Here is a 23,295-nt window from a genome sequence, read left to right on the forward strand (position 1 = left end):
CTTTCAGAGCACTTGTTGACATTTTTAATTGTAGATTTCTGTGTGGGTTTGACTATTTAATACCCTAAAAGCCTGGATTTTACCTGAGGAAAGGACTTTGTCTTGTTCACCTCTATAGGTCCAGTGTGAAGGATGATTTTCAAAATATGTCACAGCTGGTGTGGCACGCAGGTCCTGCCAGTCAGAGCCAATGAGTCAGTACACTGTACCAGTGGGTTACAGCTGATAACCAGCTCTGCCCAACAGCCAAGAACAGTGCCTGATGTAGGCTAAATGCTCTATCAGCATTTTTTGAATAAATGAATGAATATAGTACGTTTTTCATAAAAGTAAATTTAGTCAATTTAAAGAAGTGAGCTTTGTTCTAAGAGTATGTCCTTCCCGCTTTCTGATGTGGGAAATCAGAATACCCTTTAAAAAAACAATTGTGGCGGTAGCAGATAAAAGAGGTTGCTTTTTCTTTCTTTCTTTCTTTTTTTTTTGTGGTACGCGGGCCTCTCACTGTTGTGGCCTCTCCTGTTGTGGAGCACAGGCTCAGCGGCTATGGCTCGCAGGCCCAGCTGCTCTGCGGCATGTGGGATCTTCCCGGACCGGGGCACGAACCTGTGTCCCCTGAATCAGCAGGCGGACTCTCAACCACTGCGCCACCAGGGAAGCCCCACCACCATTTTTTTTTTTTTTAACATCTTTATTGGGGTATAATTGCTTTACAATGATGAGTTAGTTTCTGCTTTACAACAAAGTGAATCAGTTATACATATACATATGTTCCCATATGTCTTCCCTCTTGCGTCTCCCTCCCTCCCACCCTCCCTATCCCACCCCTCCAGGCTGTCACAAAGCACCGAGCCAATATCACTGTGCCATGCGGCTGCTTCCCACTAGCTATCTACCTTACTATGTTTGTTAGTGTGTATATGTCCATGACTCTCTCTCGCCTTGTCACAGCTCACCCTTCCCCCTCCCCGTAACCTCAAGTCTGTTCTCTAGTAGGTCTGCGTCTTTATTCCTGCCTTACCCCTAGGTTCTTCATGACATTTTTTTTCTTAAATTCCATATATATGTGTTAGCATATGGTATTTGTCTTTCTCTTTCTGACTTACTTCACTCTGTATGACAGACCCTAGGTCCATCCACCTCATTACAAATAGCTCAATTTTGTTTCTCTTTATGGCTGAGTAATATTCCATTGTATATATATGCCACATCTTCTTTATCTGTTCATCCGATGATGGACACATAGGTTATTTCCATCTCCTGGCTATTGTAAATAGAGCTGCAATGAACATTTTGGTACATGACTCTTTGAATTATGGTTTTCTCAGGGTATATGCCCAGTAGTGGGATTGCTGGGTCATATGGTAGTTCTATTTGTAGTTTTTTAAGGAACCTCCATACTGTTCTCTATAGTGGCTATACCAATTCACATTCCCACCAGCAGTGCAAGAGGGTTGTCTTTTCTCCACACCCTCTCCAGCGTTTATTGTCTGTGGATTTTTTGATGATGGCCATTCTGACTGGTGTGAGGTGACACCTCACTGTAGTTTTGATTTGCATTTCTCTAATGATTGGTGATGTTGAGCATCCTTTCATGTGTTTGTTGGCAATCTGTATATCTTCTTTGGAGAAATGTCTGTTTAGATCTTCTGCCCATTTTTGGATGGGGTTGTTTGTTTTTTTGATATTGAGCTACATGAGCTGCTTGTATATTTTGGAGATTAATTCTTTGTCAGTTGCTTCATTTGCAAATATTTTCTCCCATTCTGAAGATTGTGTTTTTGTCTTGTTTATGGTTTCCTTTGCTGTGCAAAAGCTTTGAAGTTTCATGAGGTCCCATTTGTTTATTTTTTTTTTTTTATTTCCATTTCTCTAGGAGGTGAGTCAGAAAGGATCTTGCTGTGATTTATATCATAGAGTGCTCGTCTTACTGTTGTTGTAAGAGTTCTTTATGTTTTCTGGATACTAGTCCCTTATCAGATGCATGATTTTTGCAATTTGTGTGTTTTCTTCCTATGGGTTGTCTTTTCAACTTTCTTGACAATGTCCTTTGCACATAAGTTTTTAATTTTAATGAAATCTAATATATCCATTTTTAAATTTGTCTCATTGTCCTTTTGGTGTTATATCTAAGAAAGCATTGCCTAGTCCAAGATCACAATGACTTACACCTGTGTTTTCTTCTAAAAGTTTTACAGTTTTAGTTCTTGCATTTTGATCTATGATTTATTTTGTCTATGATCCATTTTTAGTTAATTTTTAATGTCTGGTGTGAGGTAGGGGTCCAAATTCATTCTTTTGTATAAGGTATGAAGTTGTCTCAGCACTGTTTTTTTTTAATATATTTTTCTCCCATTGAATTCTTTTCAACAATCAATTAACCATTAATGTATGGGCTTATTTCTGTACTCTCAATTCTCTTCCATTGATCTATGTATCTCTCTTTATGGTAATACCACACAGTCTCAATTACTGTAGACTTCTAGTGAGTTCTGAAATTAGGAAGTGTGAGTCCTTCAGCTTTGTTCAAGATTCTTTTGACTATTATTAGAACTTTGCATTTCCTTGGAATTTTAGGATCAGCTCATCAGTTTTTGCCCTACACTATCTTACTGAAGGTTTGCCACAATTCTGAATGTAATTGAACAGGGATAATGATTCAGGTCAGGACCTGGAGGGGGTGTATGATGGGGCCTGACCAGAACCTTCAGCTTGTTCCAAGACTGGCTCTTTCTATGGCAGAACTACAGAAAGGCTGGAGAATCCTATGAGGATGGGGCCCACGCTGATAATGTGGGGCCCCTCACCCTGAATTCTGCTTGTTACAGAGCTTCTGGGCCCTGAGTTTCCAGGGTCCCTGTCCTTCTTTGTCCCTCTGTCCAGGGAGGAATTCCAGTGATTTTTGCTAAAGGATCTTGCTAGCATGGGTGCCCAGAACGCACTGCAGTTTCCCCTTATGGCCCACCTTATACTATTTTCATTAGTCTTCTTCTCATTTATCACAAGCCCCGCAGGAGCAGAGGCCACGTCAGGCGTCCTCTGGACTGTTTATGCTCCTCCCACCCAGCTTCATCCTCACTTGCTCCAAGTAACTGCTGATTTTTAAAAAACTGCACAACGTGAGAGTTGCTAGTTAAGTTTTATTTGGGGCAAAATAAGGACTATAGCCTGGGAGACAGCATTTCAGATAGCTCTGAGAAACTGCTCCACAGAAGTAGGGGGGAAGGTCAGTACATACATGATTTTGGTAAAGGGGGGAGTACCTGCAGTCAAGCACATACTTTTGGCAGAAGGTTTCTGTTAGTCTCATGAGGGTTTCTCCTAGTCATGAGGAGCAGACGTCACCATGAAGATACATTTCTAGATATGAGGAGATGCAAGAATTGGGCTCATAAAACCAGCTCCTGAAAATATCTAACTATCTGAAGACCTGTTCTGCCAGTTTCTCCCAGAACACAGAGTGCCTCGTTTCTGCTCTCCATCCTGAAATCCCTCCAGGGGGTGTCGAGGGTCAGCAGCTGCAGCAGCTCATGATTTCATCCTTGTAGATGCAGATGGCAAGTGCCCATGGCAAGTGCCAATTTGTAGTTGACACAATCACTGACCCGCAGAGTAGAAACAGTGGTCTAGGCAATGGCCCCAAACCTCTAGCCAGTTCCTGATGTGCTTGTACTTAAACCTAGTCTCTTACTGGACTTAAACTCATGACTCTGCAATCACAGGCTACGTCCCCAGCTCTGACAATCCCCTCTCCCGTCCCCAAACGCCAGTTTGAGTCTGAGCTCCCCCGAACTGCAGACTTCACCACTTCCCTGCACCCTTCCAGCTCCCAGCTTCCCTTGGACTCAGCCAAGATTAGAGAAACCAAATCCACTTTCTAGCTCCTCAGTTAGCATCTGGCTGGACCACACACAGTCCACTCTCCCCCTCCATCAAAGGGTCACAGGTGATTGTTCTTAGGGGGTAGCCTGGGGGAGAGGGGCAGGAAGAGAGGGGAGAAAAGTGCTGGGTGCTCTCAAGGGAGAGCTAATGAGAGCTGCAGGGAGTGAGTGGGCTGTGGAATGGGAAGAAGAGGAGGAAGTGTGTGGAAAGTGTCCCATAACTCACAGGAGACTTTCACTAACCATGTAATTTGGGCCATGGACTGTGCTACGTACGAACGTGGACTCAGTCCTGCCTTCATGGGGCACCCAACATTTTAAAACACAGAGGAACATCCATCTTTTTAAAACTTAACACAAATCACCTCTAAATTCCATTGTAGTAAGTGCTGCAGAGAAAATGTTTGGATGCTGTTAGAGCATACATGGTGGGCATGTAGTCGGGCCAGCCCGATAGCTGTTCCCACCCCCCTTTCAAAGCCCCACACTTTAGCAGCCTCCCCTGTAGCTAAGAGTGACAGTGAGACGTGGTGCTGGCCAATAGGATGTTAAGGGAAGACTGCTGGGGATTTCTGAAGAAGCTTTTGTTTTCCTAATGAAAGGGACCTTACCATTTGGGATTGCTTCCACTTCCTTTTTACTGTCTTAAACATGGTGTGATGCCTGGAGCTGTGTCAGCCACTTTGCAACCATGAAGTGACAAGCATGGAAATGAAAAGACTGATGCTAAAAGAGCCAGCATTTCTGATGGCTTCTTTGAGCAACCAAACCAACAGCGGCAATCACCTACCTCAGGAATTCCTTTAACTGATCCGTGAATTATAGAGGAAGGATCAGAGGTGGCAGAATAGGCGTGTCCCCCAGCACTCTGCAGCTGCTGGTGCATCGTGAGGATTCAGTGAATGTGTTCAGCCTGTAAGTAACGTCTTCCACCTCCTACAGCTCCCGGTACTCATTAATTAATAACTGCCTGACTTGCCCAGGCACCGAGAGGTGAAGACCTGCCCAGAGTAACTCGGGATTAGTGGCAGAGCTGGAAACAAAGCCCTCCTCATTAGTCACGACTGTCCTTCCTAAGCTGTATTCTTCTCTGGGTTCTGGCAACAGCATCACTCTTAATGTACAGCTGCATCCTCCCAAGGTCCCAGAGTACTTCACTGCCTTCCAGGAGAATGCAAGACAGTTATGGGGAAGGGAGGAGATAATAAATTCACAGAACATCAGCGTTCAAAGACATCTTCAGATCCTCCCAGCTTGGGCGTGTAAATTGGTGCAACCAACTTTGCAGAGCCCTTTGGCAACCGCTAATAAGACATATGCATAAGCAGTTCCCAGCCACCCACTTGTAGGTGGACTCTCCAGAGAGACGTTCCAATGTGGGCATAGAAGACATGCACATACAAGTTCACAGCCACAAGTTTTATAAAAGCAAGTGCATTGGAAACTCCCCAACTGACCTTTCATGATGACTGTATCAAGGCTGTGTGGTCTTGTGGGCCAGCAGAATACACACAGAAGATAAAACAAATACACTGATACTCAAGTGGGGATGCGGGCACGGCTCCAAGTGTACCGCTGATAGAATAAAGCAAGTTACAGAAAGACAACCAAGGCTGGGCTGCTGCTTTAGCCAGCTGTGGCTGCCGTAACAAAACGCCATCGACTGGGTGGCTGAAACAACAGAAATGTGTTTCCTAACAGTGCTGGAGGCTGGAGTTCTGAGATCAAGGTGCAAGCGTGGTTGGATTCCGCTGAGCGCTCACCTTCTGGCTTGTAGACGGCCTCCTTCTTTCTGTATCCTCATGTGGCCTTTCCTGGGCACTAATCCCATCAGACCAGGGCCTTGCCCTCATGACCTAATCACCTCCCACAGGCCCCATCTCCAAATACGTTGAGGGTTAGAGCATCAGCATATGAATTTTGGGGGGATACAAATAATCAGTTCATAACAACTGTGAATTCCTGTCCCCCTACTTGGCAGACAGGAGGACTCAGGTGTGCAGAAGGTGATAAGCTTGCCTACAGCCACCCCGCCCACCAATCACAGATCAGGCCTTCTCACTCCCACCTGCGTGCTCTTCCCGACACCGTGTTGGTCTTCAGCAGCCATTCCCATTCCTTTCTGCCAGGATCGTTATAAGAATATGTATTATTAATTACTTTCTTCCATAGTGCTGCTTCCCACTCTTCCCTATCCCAGTCTGCTTGTCCAGGATATAACTGGGAATATATGTTACCTCTGCATCCCTCTCCTATCCCTGGGAAGGAGCTTTTCTTGGTCTCTGAGGTGTGCCTACGAGCCCCTGCACCTTCTCCCAAGAGCTGTTTGCATGTGTACGCATTTAGTCCACGACTGTTTACTGAGCACCTACTATGTGCCAGATACTATACCAGCAGTGGGGATTCAAAAATAAGATGTGGTCTCAGGTCTAACAGTGTTTGGGGTTTAGACGTGAATAGTTGGAAAACCCTTACTGTGTGCCAGACACTGTTCCAAGTTCTTTACTGAAATGGATTCATTTAATCCTCATAACATTATCATCCCCATTTTATGGGTAAAAAAGAAATCAGGCAGAGACGTTTAGGTCAACTTCCGAAGGTCACGCAGGTAGCAAGTGGCAGAGCCAGGATTCAGTCTCAGGGAGTCTGGCTCCAGAGTCTAGCCTGACGAGATATCCCCAGGTAGGTAAGCAGACAAAGACAGGGCACTGTGATGAACTATGAGACCCAAAGCTCAGAAGGCTTTGGGAACCCAGAGAAGGAGGTGTTCATGGAGGGCTGCCTGGATGAAGGCTCAGATCTCAGCCCCAAAGCTTCTTGGCTTTATGAACATGGATCTCATGATGTCTCATTTCCTCATCTGTAAAACGGACATGATGATGTTCCTGCCTCACAGAGTGGGGTGAGAATTAAATGAGTTAAAACACGTGAGGCTCTTAGAACAGTGTTTGCACATGGTAAGTGCTCTTTATCATTGTCATCATCATCACCATCATCATCAGTTGGTTCATTCATTTATTTGGCCTGTTTATTTTGTCCCAGGGCCATGTGATGGAGCACAGAGTTATGGAAGGCAAGTCCTGAAACTCATGTTTAGAGCCATTGTCACTAGAAAGTGTCCTCAAGGCTAGTGAGGAGAGGGACATTCTTCCAGCCTGTCACTTGCAGGAATGCAAAATGTCCCCACATGTCCCTGTTTGATGAGAGCAAGCAAGGTCACTGCTGAAACACAAGGACTTCTATTCACAAGGAGCGCAAAGGCGCTGGGTATATTAACATTTGACTTTGCAGAGGGAGAGACAGGGGCGCTGAGTGGGTCTCAGAGGCAGATCCAGCCTCATAGGACCCTTCGAGGATCATGGTCAATAGAGAGGTGCTCCACAGGGGCCTCCTGCAACAGGTGACCCTGGAACCCACAGGAAGGACCCGTTAGTGATCATCTCAGCATTATCATCTTTGCTGTTTTGGACAAGTGAATCATAACTTACATTTCTAGGATTACTGTCAATGGGCACTTACATCTGTTAGTTTGTCTGAACCTCACCATACCCATGTTAGTGAGCAGAAGCTGGTCTCATTTTTCCTATTTTGAGTTGTAAACTGGGGACCAGTTATGCGACCTGTTTAGTGATGAGCTGAATCATGAGCAAGACTCTCCACACTTCAGGCTAAAGATCTTTTTAGTATAAATATATCCCTTCATATCTCTGACGTTCCCAAAGTACAGACAAAATCCAGGCTACTTCGTGTTCAACTTAAAGAGAATTCACAGTCCACACGGCTGCTGCTAGCTGGCAGCTGCATGGCCTCCCTCCACTAACGATGCTGTGTGGAGGGAGGAGCATGGCTTCCACCCATGGGCTCCCAGGCTCTGGAATTTGATGTGTCAATGCAATTTCAAAGAATATTCTGAAGACAAACATAGGGTGGCCAATTTGTACTTTTCAAAATGAGGATATACACAAAATATAATTTAAAAAATATAATATTACAAAGAAAGGATATTTCAGCATTCCCACAAAACCCCAAACAAGTAGGAAGCACTCAACATCAGATTCAGGACATTCTCTGCAAGACGGGCAAGAACTTAGACAAATGCACATGCTGCTCAGGACTGATGGGAATAATCGCACAGGTTGTGCACTGCACAACTCCAGGGTTGGGAGTGCCGTTCACAAGAACTATGCTGATTTTGCCCTTATTTTCTCATTTCCCCACAGACAGGCAGAAATTGCTTTAGAAGGTAAACCGGCAGATGAGAGTCCCTTCTAGCATGCCGATTCTAAATTTCTCAATGTTCCAAAGGAATATTGACACATTCTGGTCCAGAAACTTTAGGTGTGCTTTGAGAATCACAAGAAAAACCACCAAGTCTACTCAAGGGCCCCGCACTCTAAGGAAAGCTATGCTTTAATTCCCTTTTGTTCAGTAGCCTCTTAAGCAAACATCTAAGAAAGTGCTTTGCAGTGAACAAAAGTGGTGAAGCCACTGCTCCTGCCCACCCACCTCATTTTACAAAGTCCCTGAGGGGTCACATGACTTGTCAACAAACCTAGTCTGTTTGGCCATGGCTGGAAAGATGGCGGTCATCTTTGGGCACTAAACATTGACACATCAATCTAACCCCTTCCTATATTCATCCCAACTCCACAGGTTCTCAGAACCTGGGGAGCCTACATATACTCCTGGGTACTTCTACCATATATGACCCAGCAATCCTACTTCTGGCTATTTATCCAAAGGCAATGAAAACACTAACTCAGAAAGGTGTATGCACCCCCATGTTTATTGTAGCATTATCTACAATGGCCAAGACATGGAAGCAACCTAAGTGTCCATCAATGGATGAATGGGTAAAGAAAATGTGATATATACAGTTGACTTTTTAAAAATAAATTTATTTATATATCTATTTTTTATTTTTGGCTGTGTTGGGTCTTTGTTGCTGCACGTGGGCTTTCTCTAGTTGCAGTGAGTGGGGGCTACTCTTCGCTGCGGTGCATGGGCTTCTCATTGCGGTGGCTTCTCTTGTTGCAGAGCACAGGCTCTAGGCGTGTGGGCTTCAGTAGTTGTGGCACGCGGACTCAGTAGTTGTGGCTCGCTTGCTCTAGAGCGCAGGCTCAGTAGTTGTGGTGCACGGGCTTAGTTGCTCCGTGGCATGTGGGATCTTCCTGGACCAGGGCTCGAACTCGTGTCCCTTGCATTGGCAGGCGGATTCCCAACCACTGCACCACCAGGAGAGCCCTATACAGTTGACTCTTGAACAGCTCAGGGGTTAGAGGTGCCGACCCTCCACACAACGGAAAATCTGTGTAGAACTTTACAGCCTGCCCTCTGTGTCCTCAGGTCCACATCCAAGGATTTAACCAAGCACGAATTGTGTAGTACTGTAGTATTTACTATTGAAAACCATCCACGTAACAGTGGACCTGCACACTTCAAACCCATGTTGTTCGAGGGTCAGCTGTATATAGAGTGGAATATTATTAAGTTATAGGAAAGAAGGAAATCTTGCCATTCACAACAGCATGGATGGACCTTGAAGACCTTAGGCTGGGTGAAATAAGTCAGACAGAGGTAGACTGTCTGCTTTCACTTATATGTGGAATCTAAACAAACTCATAGCTACCTGGAGCGGATTGGTCGTTGCCAGAGGCGGGGGTTGGAGGTACAAACTTAAGTCCTGGGGAATAAATAAGTACAGCATGGTGACTATAGTTCATGAGGCTCTACTGTATATTTGAAAATTGCTAAGAGAGTAGATCTTAAAAGTTCTCACCACCAGAAAAACAACTGTTAATTATATGGTGCTGGATGTTACCTAGACTTATTATTGTGATCATTTTGCAATATATACAAATATCAAATCATCATGTCTTACACCTGAAGCTAACATAATGTTATAGGTCAATTATATCTCAATAAAGAAAGAAACGTTAATATTTCGAACAAACAAAAAAAGAAAGTCTCCTTTACCCTTTCTCCTCCCCAAAAGGAACAGATTCAACGTATTACTGCATGGTTTTCTAGTTCTTTTCTAAGCCCTTAAACACACACAAATCTGTATATATATATCCAGAAGATAATAATGTAAGCATGGTTCTGAAAATTCCTGTTTTCACTTAAAATATTTCTTAGCAATAATTCCATGTAGTGCCTGACTCTTTTCGAGTAGATGAAGAGATTTTCCTGGACACGCCATGAATTGTTTTAACCACTTCCCTTCTCATGGGCTTTCAGGTTGTCTGCACTTTTCAGTGTCAAAAATAGATTTCCAGTTAATATTCTAGAGTTAACATATTTGTGCCTAAGAATGAATCTTTATTTAAGATGTTTTCAGAGAAGTAGAACTCTTGGGCCAAAGGTACATTTAAAATTTTGATAGCTGTAGTCAAATTTGTTTTAAAAATGTCTTTACCAATTCATCTCCCATCAATAACATATGAAAGTGCCTATTTCCACACATCTTCCCAGCCCAGGATTCTCAATCTTTAATCTTTGCCAAACTGAGAGGTAAAAAATGTTAACTTATTTTCATTTGACTGTCTCTAGTAATTGGATAAATTAAATATTTTTTCACGTGTTTATTGGCCGTATGTGTTTCTTCTGTGACTTTGCGCATTTTCCTATTCTTCTTCGTTTCCTTAACAATTAAAAAAATTCTTTACATATTTCAGATGTTGATGAAAATATTTATAATTTTTTATTTCAATAATTTGATTGTCTTCAACTTTGTCATGTAATTTTTCAAACATAACGATCTTTTTCACTTTTTAAACTTTTAAATTTAGAACAGTTTTAAATTAATAGAAAAATTGTGAAGATAATACATAGAATTTCCATGTACCCCACACTTGATTTTCCCTTTTATTTATATGTCACATTAGCATAGTACATTTGTTACAATTAAACCATTGTTACATTATCACTAACTAAAGTCCATATTGTATTCATATTTCCTTAGTTTTTACCTAATGACCTTTTTCTCTCCAGGATCCCAAGCAAGACCCCACGTTACGTTTAGTCATCTTTTTTTTTTTAATTAATTAATTAATTAATTTTTTGGCTGCTTTGGGTCTTCGTTGCTGTGCGCGGGCTTTCTCTAGTTGCGGTGAGCAGGGGCTACTCTTTGTTGCAGTGTGTAGGCTTCTCACTGCAGTGGCTTCTCTTGTTGCGGAGCACAGGCTCTAGGTGCGCGGCTTCAGTAGTTGTGGCACGCGGGCTCAGTAATTGTGGCTCGCGAGCTTAGTTGCTCTGCGGCATGTGGGATCTCCCCGGACCAGGGCTCGAACCCATGTCCCCTGCATTGGCAGGTGGATTCCCAACCACTGTGCCACCAGGGAAGTCCCACATTTAGTCATCTTGTCTCCTCAGGCTCTCCTTGACTGACAGTTTCTTGGATGTTCCTTGTTTTTGATGAGTACTGGTCATGTATTTTGTAGAATGTCCTTTAACTGGAATTTGTCTGAGAGTTTCCTCATGATTAGATTGGGGTGATGGGCTTTTGAGAGGAAGACCACAGAGGAAAAGTGCCATTTTCCTCACACTGTACCAAGGGTACATACCATCAACATGACTTACCGCGGCTGGTGTTGCCTCGATCACCTGGCTGAGACAGTGTTTGTCAGCTTTCTCCACCACAGTTACTTTTTTCTTCCCCCTTTTCCTTATTGTACTTTTAAGCACAGCCCACGCTTAAGGAGTGGGATGCTACCCTCTAATTCCTTGAGGGCAGAGTATCTACACAAATTATTTGGAATTCTTCTGCACTGAAGAATTGTCTATTCTCCCCCATTTTTTTATTTATTGAACCATTTATTCATAACAGGATGGACCCATGAATATTTACTTTATACTTTAGGTTATAATCCAGTAGCATTTAATGTCTTGCTTGAAGTGTTCCAGCTCTGGCCACTGGGAGTCGGGAATTCTTTCAGTTGGCTCCTGCATCCCTTTGATAGATGCCTCTCCGTCACTGTGACTTTATTTTTTTAACACTTCCTAACTTTCCAGCATTACAAGGCTCATCTTGTATATTTCATGACCCAGTCTTAGAATCATCTGTTTCTCTAAGGAATCCTGGTTCCTTTTATTGGAGAATGATATTAGCAACCACGATCTGGGTGGTAGGTATGCTTGTTGCCAGAAATTGGTATTGCCAGTTTTTTTGGACTTTAACCACTTAATGGGTGTGAGTAGTCTCTTATTGTTGGTTGAATTTGTGATTCCCTGAAGTCAAATGATGTGCATCTTTCTACATATTTATTTGCCTTCTATATATCTTCTTCGGTGAGGTATCTGTTCAGATTTTTTTGTCCATGTTTTAAAATTGTGGTAAAATATACATAACAGGAAATTTAGCTTTTTAACCATTTTAAGTGTACATTCATATTCATGTGCAAACATCACCAAGATCTATCTCCAAAACACTTTTCATCTTCTGAAACTAAAACTCTGTACCCATTTAACAATAATTTCCAGTTCCCTCCTTCCCATAGCCTCTGGCAACCACCAATCTACTTTCTGTCTCTATGAATTTGACTATTTTAGCTGTCCTCTTGCGTCTAGCTTATTTCACTTAGCATAATGTCTTTAAGGTTCATCCATATTGTAACATGTCTCATAATTTCCTCCCTCTTTAAGGCTGAATAATATTCCATTGTATGTATGTGTCTCAGTTCATTTATCCATCCATCCATCAATAGAAATTTGGTTTGCTTCCACTTTTGGTGATTAAAAATAATACTGCTATGAACATGGGGCATAAATATCTCTTCAAGTCTTTGCTTTCAATTCTTTTGGGCTTGCTGAAGTGGAATTGCTGGATCATAGTATGGTAATTCTGTGTTTAATTTTTTGAGGAAACATCCTGTTTTCTGTAGTGGCTGTACCATTTTACATGCCCACCAGCTATGCACAAGGGTTCCAATTTTTCCACATCCTTACCAATACTTGTTATTTTCTATTTTGTTAACAGTAACCATTCTAATGAGTGTGAGGTGGTATGTCATTGTGATTTTGATTTGCATTTCCCTAATTATTAGTGCTTGTTGGCCATTTGTATGCCTTCTTTGTAGAAATGTCATCTCAAGTACTTTGCCCATCTTTTAATTGGGTTGTTTGTTTCTTAGATACTGAGTTGTTTGCCCGTTCTACAATTAAGTTGTTGCTTTTATATTGTTGAGGTTTAAGAGTTTTTGGAATGCTTTGGATACAAGCCCTTTACTAGGTATGTGCTTTCTAAGTATTTTCTTCCTCCTGTGGCTTGACTTTTCAACATCTTAACAGTATCTTCCACAGAGCAGAAGCAAATGTAGATTCTCTCCTATGTTTTCTTCTAAAAGTTTTATAGTTTTGCATTTACATGTAGTTCTTTGGTCCATTTTGAGTTTATTTTTTGTGAAAAATGTAAGGCATGTGTCTAGGTTACTATAATTATTATTTGCATGTGGACACCCAATTTTTCCAGCACCATTTATTAAAATGGCCTTTCTTTCTCCATTGAATTGCCCTTGCTCCTTTGACAAAGACCAAATACTGTATTTGTGTTGGTTCATTTCTGGACTTCATTCTGTTCTATTGATTGATGTGTCTGTTCTTTCACCAATACTGTGCTGTTTGATTACTGTAGCTTTTATAGTTTGCCTTGAAATTAGATATTGTTAGTGCTCCAACTTTGTTCTTTTTCTTCAGTATTGTGGTGACTATTCTTGACCTTGTGCTTTTCCATATAAACTTGAAAATTATTTTGTTGAGATATAAAAAATACCTTCCTGGGATTTTCATTAGGTTGCAATAATTTATAGAATAAGTTGTAAAGAATTGATTTCTTAGTAATATTGGGTCTATCAATTTGAGAACATGGACTATATCTCCATTTATTTAGATCTTCTTTGATTTCTTTCATCAGAGTTTTGTAGTTTTCCACATACAGGTCCTATACTTATTTTATTAGTTTTATACCTAATTATTTCATTTTGGGGGTGCTACTGTAAAAGATACTAATTTTCAATTTTTAATTCCAATTGTTCAATGTTGGTATAAAGGAAAACGCTTCACTTTTTATATTAATCTTGCTATAATCACTTATTATTTCCAGAAAAATTTTGGCTATTCTTTAGAATTTTTGATATAGGAAATGTGTCATCTGTGAACAAAAAAAATTTTATTTCTTTCTTTCCAATCTGTATAACTTCTGTTTCCTTCTTAGGGTCTTCTGTGTGTGTGTGTATATGTGTGTGTGTGTGTGTGTATGTGTGTGTGTGTGTGTGTGCATCTTATTCCACTGTTAAGACTTCTAATGTGATGTTGAAAAGAGGATATCCTTGCCTTGTTCCTGATTTTAGAGGGAAAGCACCTCATTTCACTCCATTAAGTTTGGTGTTAACTGTGTGTGTTTTATAGATGTTTTTTTTTTATCAAGATGGGGAAGTTGTCCCTTCTTTCTAGTTTGCTGAGAGTTTTTATCAGGAATGGGTATTGTCAAAAGCTTTTCCTGCATAAATTGATTTGATCGTATGAGTTTTCGTTTTTTTAGCCTGTTCATATGGTGATTTGCATCGATTGTTTTTGAAATGTAAAACCAGCCTTGTATATCTAGAATAAATTCCACTTGGTCATGGTGTATAGTTCTGTTTATACATTCTTGAATTTGATTTGGTAATATTTTGTTGAAGATTTTTACATTGATGTTCATGAAAGATGTTGATCTACAACTTTCTTTTGTTATAATTCTTTGAATTGGGTATTAGGGTAATGTTGGTTTCAGAGACTGAGTTACAAAGTATTCTCTCTGAGTCTATTTTCTGGACGAGATTATGGAGAATTGGTTTCATTTCTTTCTTAAATGTTTGTAGAGTTTACCAGTGAAACCATCTGACCTTGGTGTCATCTTTTATGGAAGGTTATTAATTATTGATTAAAATTCTCTAATAGATATAAACCTATCCATTTCTCTTTGTATGAGTTTTAGTAGTTTATATCTTTTTAAATAAATTGACCTATTTCATCAGTCATCAAAGAGAATTATTCATAGTATTCCTTTTTATCCTCTAATGTGCATGAGAGCAGTAGTGATGGCATAATTTCTGATACTGTAATTTGTGTCTTCTCTCTCTCTCTCTTTTTCTCTTGATTAACCAGGCTAGAGGTTTATCAGTTTTTAGAATCTTTTCACAGAACCAGCTAGTTCTATTGTTTTTTGTTTTTTTTTTTTTTGCTTTCAAGTTCTTCAGTTTCTGTTCCTAATTTTATTACTTCTTTTCTTCTGCTTTAAGCTTAAACAGCTCTTCTTTTTCTAATTTTATTGATTTTAGATCTTTCTTCTTTTTTAATATACGCATATATTGCTATAAATTCATCTTACAGTACTGCTTTTACTACATCAAATGATTTTTGATTCGTGTTATTTTCAATTTAATTTAGTTTGAAATATTTTTAAGTGTCTCTTCAGATTAGGGGAGCACTTAAGGTGAGGGCATTCTGAATCAAGGACACAGCCTACCAAGGAGGAGTGAGGAAATATGCCAAGTTCATAGGATGAAGATGAAGTTTGTATTATAGGTACAGAATATGAAGTGGTGTCCAACCAGAGGCAAGATACGAGGTAGGAAGTCAGAGCCTGAGCGCCCTCACGTGCCATGTGCTCAAGAGTTCAGCTTGTATCTTGGAAGTAATGGAGTAGAAAGCATTCTACCTATTAGTTTTGAATCTAGACACTGTACTTCAATCAGAATGCTATGAATTTTTGCTACCCAGCATCTAATCAGTGTGGCTTACAAGAGCCAGTCTTCACAATACCCTCATGTCAGGGAAATGTGGAATGCTCGTCCCTCTCATGCTACTGAAGCCTAAACAAAGGAATTAAGAGGAGTCTATTCCTTATGCCCCATATTACACTAGTTCACCCAGCTGTACCCTCTCAGAGTACCCCAGAACTTCTTTTTATATAACATGCATCATAACATTAAACAAATAAATACAATTGCAAGTTAACATCTGCCTCTCCCCTCCGAAGGTTGGGATGAGGGTGCAGTGGATTTCATGACCTTTCATCCCTAGCATTTACAAGGACTGGGCAAAATTCTCACTGCCTGTATTAAATCCATTCCTGCTCAGAATACCTGGAGGGATTTCTCTTTTCCTTAGACAAACCACAACTCTTTTCGTATTTGGTACAGGGATGGATCCAAGAAACAGGACATTTGATGTGGGTTAGATCTGAAAATAGTAATGGTCTCATCTCTGGTGGAAAACTGAATGTTGGAAGTGCTTGGCAAATGTTGGCTGTTTGACAAGGCATTGCAAGACGCACCCAGGGGACCATTAGGTGGTTTCTAAGCAAGAATAAAAGGGAATAGAGAGAGTCCAGAAATGTGGGACCTTGAGGATCAGTAAAGCTGACTGATTCTAGACTCCAGATGGTAGAAAATAAGAATTAGAAAGCCTTTTGTCTAAATAAACAAGCAAACAAACCTTGCAACAAAGATCAGATTAAAAATGTGGTCTTCCGGGCTTCCCTGGTGGCGCAGTGGTTGAGAGTCCGCCTGCCGATGCAGGGGACGCGGGTTCGTGCCCCGGTCTGGGAAGATCCCACATGCCACGGAGCGGCTGGGCCCGTGAGCCATGGCCGCTGAGCCTGCGCGTCCGGAGCCTGTGCTCCACAACGGGAGAGGCCACAACAGTGGGAGGCCCGCGTACTGCAAAAAAAAAAAAAAAAAAAATGTGGTCTTCCCATTTAACCTTGACAGCCTCATGTACCATGAAGTTAGAGAGAAGGGCATAGGGATGGGGAAGCAAAGAAATAAAGTAGATTTGAAAAATATATCCAGGAAAGATGTTTGAGTATCATTACTGGCTCTTCGAACTGACTGGAAGCAAAAACATCAGATGTCTACTAAGGTTTGGGGAGGATTGTATTACCAAGGAACCCGTAATTTCAGACTAAAAAGATCCTTGATGATTTAATACTTAAAACAACACTTTGTCCTCCAACCTTCCGTAAGGAAAGATCAGGCTCCAGAAACTTACAGTTCCCAAGAAGAGCTTCTCCCCAACACACATCAGAAGTGGTCATGGAAGAGAATGAGCAAAGAAAAATCTCCCTCGGGGGTAAAGCCTGGACCACTGGGAAAAGTGGACATCATGATTCTGCCCAAAGAGCAGAACAGAAGTCTAGGGAGCCTCCCCCTGTCCTAAAACAAGGAGGCTCACAGTGTCTGCACTACAGGATTCCCACATTGCTATGAATCCATGACTATTATGTGCCTTCTTTTGCGAATGTGAGACTTTACTGTGGAATTTCTGTTGCTGCTCCACCATCGTACATCAGGAGAAAGAGAGAATTTGTAATTTTAGTTTGTAAGTCCCAAGATTCCTAATATCCTTTGTGGTCCTCAACACCCTTTCTCTCTTTCCCACTGGCAGGTTAGAGGTTAATACCAGGGTGATCTTGAGAATCATGTGCTTAAAAATGGTAGTATGTCCATCAGCCTGGGCCCCTGAATGACCATGTCGAGCAAAACCCTCTGTTAACCCACATTGCATGATGATATCATAGGGAAATGCATGTTTAATGTGTTAGTATGCTAAGAGTATGGATTTGTTTGTTACAGCATCTGGAGTTAATTACCCTGACTAGTATATTGAGTGACTATTTTAAGCCACACAATAGCTCAGAAAAAAAACAGGTCCAGAGCCCGGGTCTCCGGATCCCTAGTCCAGTAAGTTTTCTACTTTTGGAATATGTCTTGTGCTGACTCTAAAATGACAAGTCACTCCCCCGAGGCCCTGCCTTTATTCACTAGAATAATGACATGGTCCCATTGTTTTTCCACTGGCCCAGCTTGTCCAGGTTAGCAAGCGTGATGGAGGCATCGTCTGCTGACCCAGTTTCTCTCCCTTTACTGTGTTGAAGGCGTTTATGAAGGTCTGTAACTACACAATCACGCTCCTCCTTTATGAGCTCAGACATTTCCCCCCTTTTATTACATTTACTGTCCTTGCTTGCCGAGGCACTTTTATGACTGTGGGAACGATTTCCTCGCTCTTGAGAAACTCAGGAATATCCCTCAGTGCTTCATATAACTTGTCACAATATTTTTAACAGCAATTCTTCTTGTGTTTTTCTGTGAGAGCCTCTCGCCAGCCTCTCCCCTGACAACACTGTGAGGGGCCGGTCTGACAATGGGAGTCATCCTTCTTTGCAGAAGCAGCTATTTTCCAAGGCTCTGCCCACAGCCGGCTTCTCCATTCTTCTAAACCCACTACCCATGGTCTCAGGCTTGAGGTTAGAGTTTGAAGGTTTGGGGTTTTCTTTGCATGGGTAGAGAAAAGAAACAGACCATCCTGAAATTAGAGGCTCAGAGGAGCAAGGGCCAATGTACAGCCTTAGACAAAGGTTACTAGCAACAACATTAAGAGCAAAAATTTGTTTACAAAGCCGTTTCATATGTAATCCATTTGGTACAGCAGTTTGGCTGGGGGGACATTACAATTTAGTACATGGTCTTCGAGATTCAGGTGCTTTTGGCCACCCTGGGAAGATTCTGCCACCCCCATCATCACCCCATTTTATTCAATATATGGATGTCTTTGTCTATCCTTTGTTCTCCCATAATATCCTAAGCTTATCTCTCTTGCAATATTTATCTGTTTTGAGAACAAAACAGCCATTCATCTCTCTGAATCCCGGACACTTTAACTGGTGCCCAGCACACAGTGAGCGATCAATATTTATTAAGCCAACATTGATTGAGCACCTACTCTATGCCAGCACATGTCCTAGGCTCTGGTGATACAAGGGTGACCGATAACATACAAAACACCTGATCTCAGGTTTAATTCAGTCGGGGAGAGAGATAGGAAAAATGATTAAAAAAAAAAAAAAAGAGAATGTTTGGGAGCGAGAGCTGCCAGGGAGACAGTAAAGTGCTCATGGTCAAGAGGTGATTGGGATGGAGGGGAAACTAGGTGGTCAAGGGGCCTCTTGGAGGGAAGACATGTGAACCGAAACATGAATGAAGAGACAGAGGAGCCAGGAAAAATCCGGGTGAAGAAAAGTCCAGGCAGAGGGCACAGCCAAGTCCTTGCTGTGTTAGAGGAACAGAAGGACAAGAGCGTTGCCAGGTGGGAAGAGTGAAGGGCAGAGCCCCAGCAGGTGAGGCTAGATGGGCAGCCGGGAGGGGCCCGGGTGGGGATGGTGGATTCACTCTGACAGCAACAGGAATTACTGGAGGGTCCAAGCAGGGGGCATCATGATTTACTCCATATTTTTGGAAAGATCCCTCCAGACTGCTGGGCAGGGGACAGATGGCAGTCTGAGTGGCTGTAGGGACCTTAGGGAGGAGTTGGCTGCTCCCAGTAGGGGCTGAGGTTTGGACAAAGGCATACGGTGGGGCTGGATGTACTTTCAAAGGTAGCGCTGAAAGGAGCACAGTTTACCCGTCGAGGCGGAGATAATCCAACCCGTAAATACAGTGTGACATTTTTAAAGCATCTGCTACGTACAAAGTGCTTTCCATTTGTTATCTCATCCCTGCATTCATAAAACATGTATGGGCCTATCCCATAGGCCAGGAACTACGAAGTAGAAAGTATCTTTGTTTCTATACTTGGGAAACTCGATGACAGGAAGATAAAGCCAAGGTCTCAGACGGGGGACAGGATACAAGTCTAACTCCAATGTCTGTGCCACTTTTATTACACTCAACTGTGTTCCCTCCCACGGTTTTCAGGGAGGGCAAGATTTCCCAGGGCTTTATCTCTTCTTCAAAGTACCGGAACTACGAAAAATAATCACATCTGACATTTCTTGAACACTTACTATGTCCTGGGCACTGTGCCCAGAGAATGATGGACATTATCTCATTTAACTCTTGATAACCCTGTGAGGTAGAGGATGGGACTGAGGCTCAGGGAGCTGATTAGCCCAAATTATATGAATAATATAGAATGTTTGCAAGAATCAGTAAGTAGTAGAGGCAGGCTTTAAGACCCAGCTCTTTTGGACTCTTTACCACCATGGTTTTCTGTCTCCAGTAATATACAAAGAACGTCTGCACTGTTCTTCACAGTTCACAAAGCTCCTTCTGAAGTCACATCAGCTCCTGTAGGATTTGGACTGTGGGCCAGAGCAGGCTTAGGCAACCGAATCGCCCGACACACAAGGAGGCCCCATGCAGATGTGATGTCCGCTGAGACCCTCTCCGGTTCAGCCACCTTGTTTTCCGGAAAGAAAGCGGCAGCACGGCATTTCCCATGTGGGTCAACTCCCAATAAGCACATCAAAGCCCTGAAAATGTATCCCAGACATCTTTTCAGACTGACATAGGAGAACCACCCCCAAAATGTTATTGAAAACGTTGCCAATAAAAGTGATGAACCACTTTTGCAAGTGACCCAAGACTAAAACTTTTTTTCTTCTTTGCCTCGAAAGGCATCCCCTTCATCTGTCTTAAATTGTAATCAGATACAACCTTGATAGAATGAAAGCAGAGGTCACACTGAACAAACTGGCACTTTACGTGCTCTGAAAAAGGCTCCTTTGTAACAGGGAAATTATAGCATTTCTATAGAGGGATTTTTCTTAAAAGGACAGGCTGCTTTGTTCAAATGGTGCTGATTTCAGCGCTCTGAGGAGAGGGCGCTTTCAGACTGTCGGCCTGCTGAAATGTGTGGGGTTCCTTTTGTTTGTAGAAACCTGCATATATTACAGGGAATATATTTAAATAGAAATTGTAAACCGTTTCTAGGCAATATTTTGCTCGTCCAGAGACATCAGACAAAATGCAAAATGGTCCCCACTTTACATCTTGCTTATCTATAGTGTCAGATGTCGTATGAGCAGAGGTAGAATATGGTTCCTGGATCTCTGTGGGACCTGAGTTATACATTTTGTCCACACACGTGCTGCTTCTCTTGGGAGGGGAGCTGACATTTGCAAGCAGTGGTATTCCAGATCACAGAATTTGACTTGCATTTAAAAGGGAAAACAGCAACAAAACAAAACTCTTGAGTTTAGGTAATGTACAAGAAGAAAGGAAATATAACTTGGACCCATGGCACCCTGCAATCTGAGGGAGCGAGGCCAAACTTTGGGAAATCATTGCAAAGCAGGGTGTGAAAGTCTGAAATGTGTTTGCACTAAAAAACAAGGTTTTGTGTCAATTGAAATGCCAGACATGTCATGTCTCAACATGTAACGTTATCAGAAATTAAGCAAAGTGTTTCATTTTCCCGGTGTCAATTTTAACACTTAACAATATTTTTGGCATTGTAATTACTGTTTTCATTCCATTAGGTCTTCTGTGAGTAGGAATGTTTTGTCTGCAACTCTAATAATCATTTATACTTTGTATGAGCAGATGTATTGCTTCATTAAATCTGAGTGTTTATAGCTAATCATAAAAGTTTTACCAAGCCTACTAAACCCCATATTTGGGTTTTAAGTGTTTGTTTCTCACCCCGTTAATTATGTCATGAATGAAATCAGTATTGTCATTTTTCATGAAACAGCTATATTTGTGTTGGGGTGAAATGAGACTTCTAAATTTCATTTCCTAGGTAATAAAAAGAAGGAATTCCAGGGTGATACTCTTTAATTTCATGCACAATGAGTGCTTTTTAATCTAAGTCTGGGCAGGAAGGGGCTGCCTTTCCCCTGGCATCATGAGGCCATTGTATTATTTCCCAAGAAATAAGGTTTAGGTTTCATTAATAGGAAAGCTGTGAATGTCTTGTGTGGTCTAGACCATAAATTAGTAGAAAAGGATCAATCCTAGAGGTAGCGGGATGAACTTGATTTTAGATATAGCAGGAGAGACCTGGCCAAGAGAAAGAAGACCCTGTAATGCATCCATTTCACAACCCAGTCTGGATTTGCGTGACTTGTAAACTTTCATTATGTGCAGCCACTGAGATTCCAAGGTTTATGCATTACTATCACAGAGCCTAACCCGTTCTTTTTTTTTTAAATTAAAAAATTTTTTTTAATTAAAAATTTTTTATTGAAGTATAGTTGATTTATAATACAATGTGTTAGTTTCAGGTGTACACAAAGTGATACAGTTATATATGTGTATGTATATATATATAAAATGATATTTATATATTGTTATATATTCTTTTTCAGATTCTTTCCCATTATAGGTTATTACAAGATATTGAATATAGTTCCCTGTGCTATACAGTAAGTTCTTGTTATTTATCTATTTTGTATATAGTAGTGTGTATCTGTTAATCTCAAACTCCTAATTTATCCCTCCCCCGCCCCTTTTCCCTTTGGTAACTATAATTTATTTTCTAAGTCTGTGAGCCTATTTCTGGTTTGTAAATAAGTTCATTTGTATCACTTTTTTTAGATTCCACATATAAGTGATATCATATGATATTTGTCTGACTTACTTCACTTAATATGGTAATCTCTAGCTCCATCCATGTTGCTGCAAATGGCATTATTTCATTCCTTTTTGTGGCTGAGTAATATTCCATTGTATAAATGTACCACACCTTCTTTATCCATTCATCTGTCGATGGACATTTAAGTTGCTTCCATGTCTTGGCTATTGTCAATAGTGCTGTTATGAACACAGGGGTGCATGTATCTTTTTGAACTAGAGTTTTCTCCAGAGTATGCCCAGGTGGGGTTGCTGGATCATATGGGAGCTCTATTTTTAGTTTTTGTTTGTTTGTTTGTTTTTTGCGGTACGCGGGCCTCTCACTGTTGTGGCCTCTCCCGTCGCGGAGCACAGGCTCCGGACGCGCAGGCTCAGCGGCCGTGGCTCATGGATGCAGCCGCTCCGCGGCACGTGGGATCTTCCCGGACCGGGGCACGAACGCGTGTCCCCTGCATCGGCAGGCGGACTCTCAGCCACTGCGCCGCCAGGGAGGCCCCTATTTTTAGTTTTTGAGGAACCTCCATACTGTGCTCTACAGCAGCTGCACACATTTACATTCCCACCACAGCGCAGGAGGGCTCCCTTTTCTCCACACCATCGCCAGCATTTATTACTTGTAGACTGTTTGATGATCGCCATTCTGACCAGTGTGAGGTCATACCTCATTGTAGTTTTGATCTGAGCCTAGCCCATTCTAAGCAATAGATACTCACTTCTCAGGCTGTCATGAGGATCGAATGATGTTCACGCAGGGTGCCTAGGGCAGTGCCTGACTTCTTGCCTGTGATCGGTAAACGGTGCGCCTCCCTCACCCAAGCTGCACCCACTGGTTCATCAGCATAGGTGTGAAGAGGCTCACCTCTCACCCCAGTGGCATGTTGTTCCTGCCTCACCTCTCTGAATGTCGTGACAGCCTAGGAATGTTATAGAGCCTACGGAGGCATATGCAAATGCCACTGCCAGATTTATAGAGTTGATAATAGAGCTCTTGGGCTAACAAAGGCAGTGCTGGAGTCAAAGGT

General features: G+C 41.8%; 1 long non-coding RNA gene across 1 annotated transcript in view; it reads left to right on the top strand.

The window, feature by feature from the left end:
- LOC115863263 (uncharacterized) overlaps positions 1–23,295 on the top strand; it is a 444,238-nt gene that overhangs the window by 413,089 nt on the left and 7,854 nt on the right. The window contains exon 10 of the long non-coding RNA XR_009559441.1: positions 22,009–22,065. This is a non-coding gene — a long non-coding RNA (uncharacterized lncRNA). The remainder of the gene's footprint in view (positions 1–22,008; positions 22,066–23,295) is intronic.

The sequence above is a fragment of the Globicephala melas genome, chromosome 17, assembly GCF_963455315.2.
Source record: "Globicephala melas chromosome 17, mGloMel1.2, whole genome shotgun sequence".
Lineage (NCBI taxonomy): Eukaryota > Metazoa > Chordata > Mammalia > Artiodactyla > Delphinidae > Globicephala > Globicephala melas.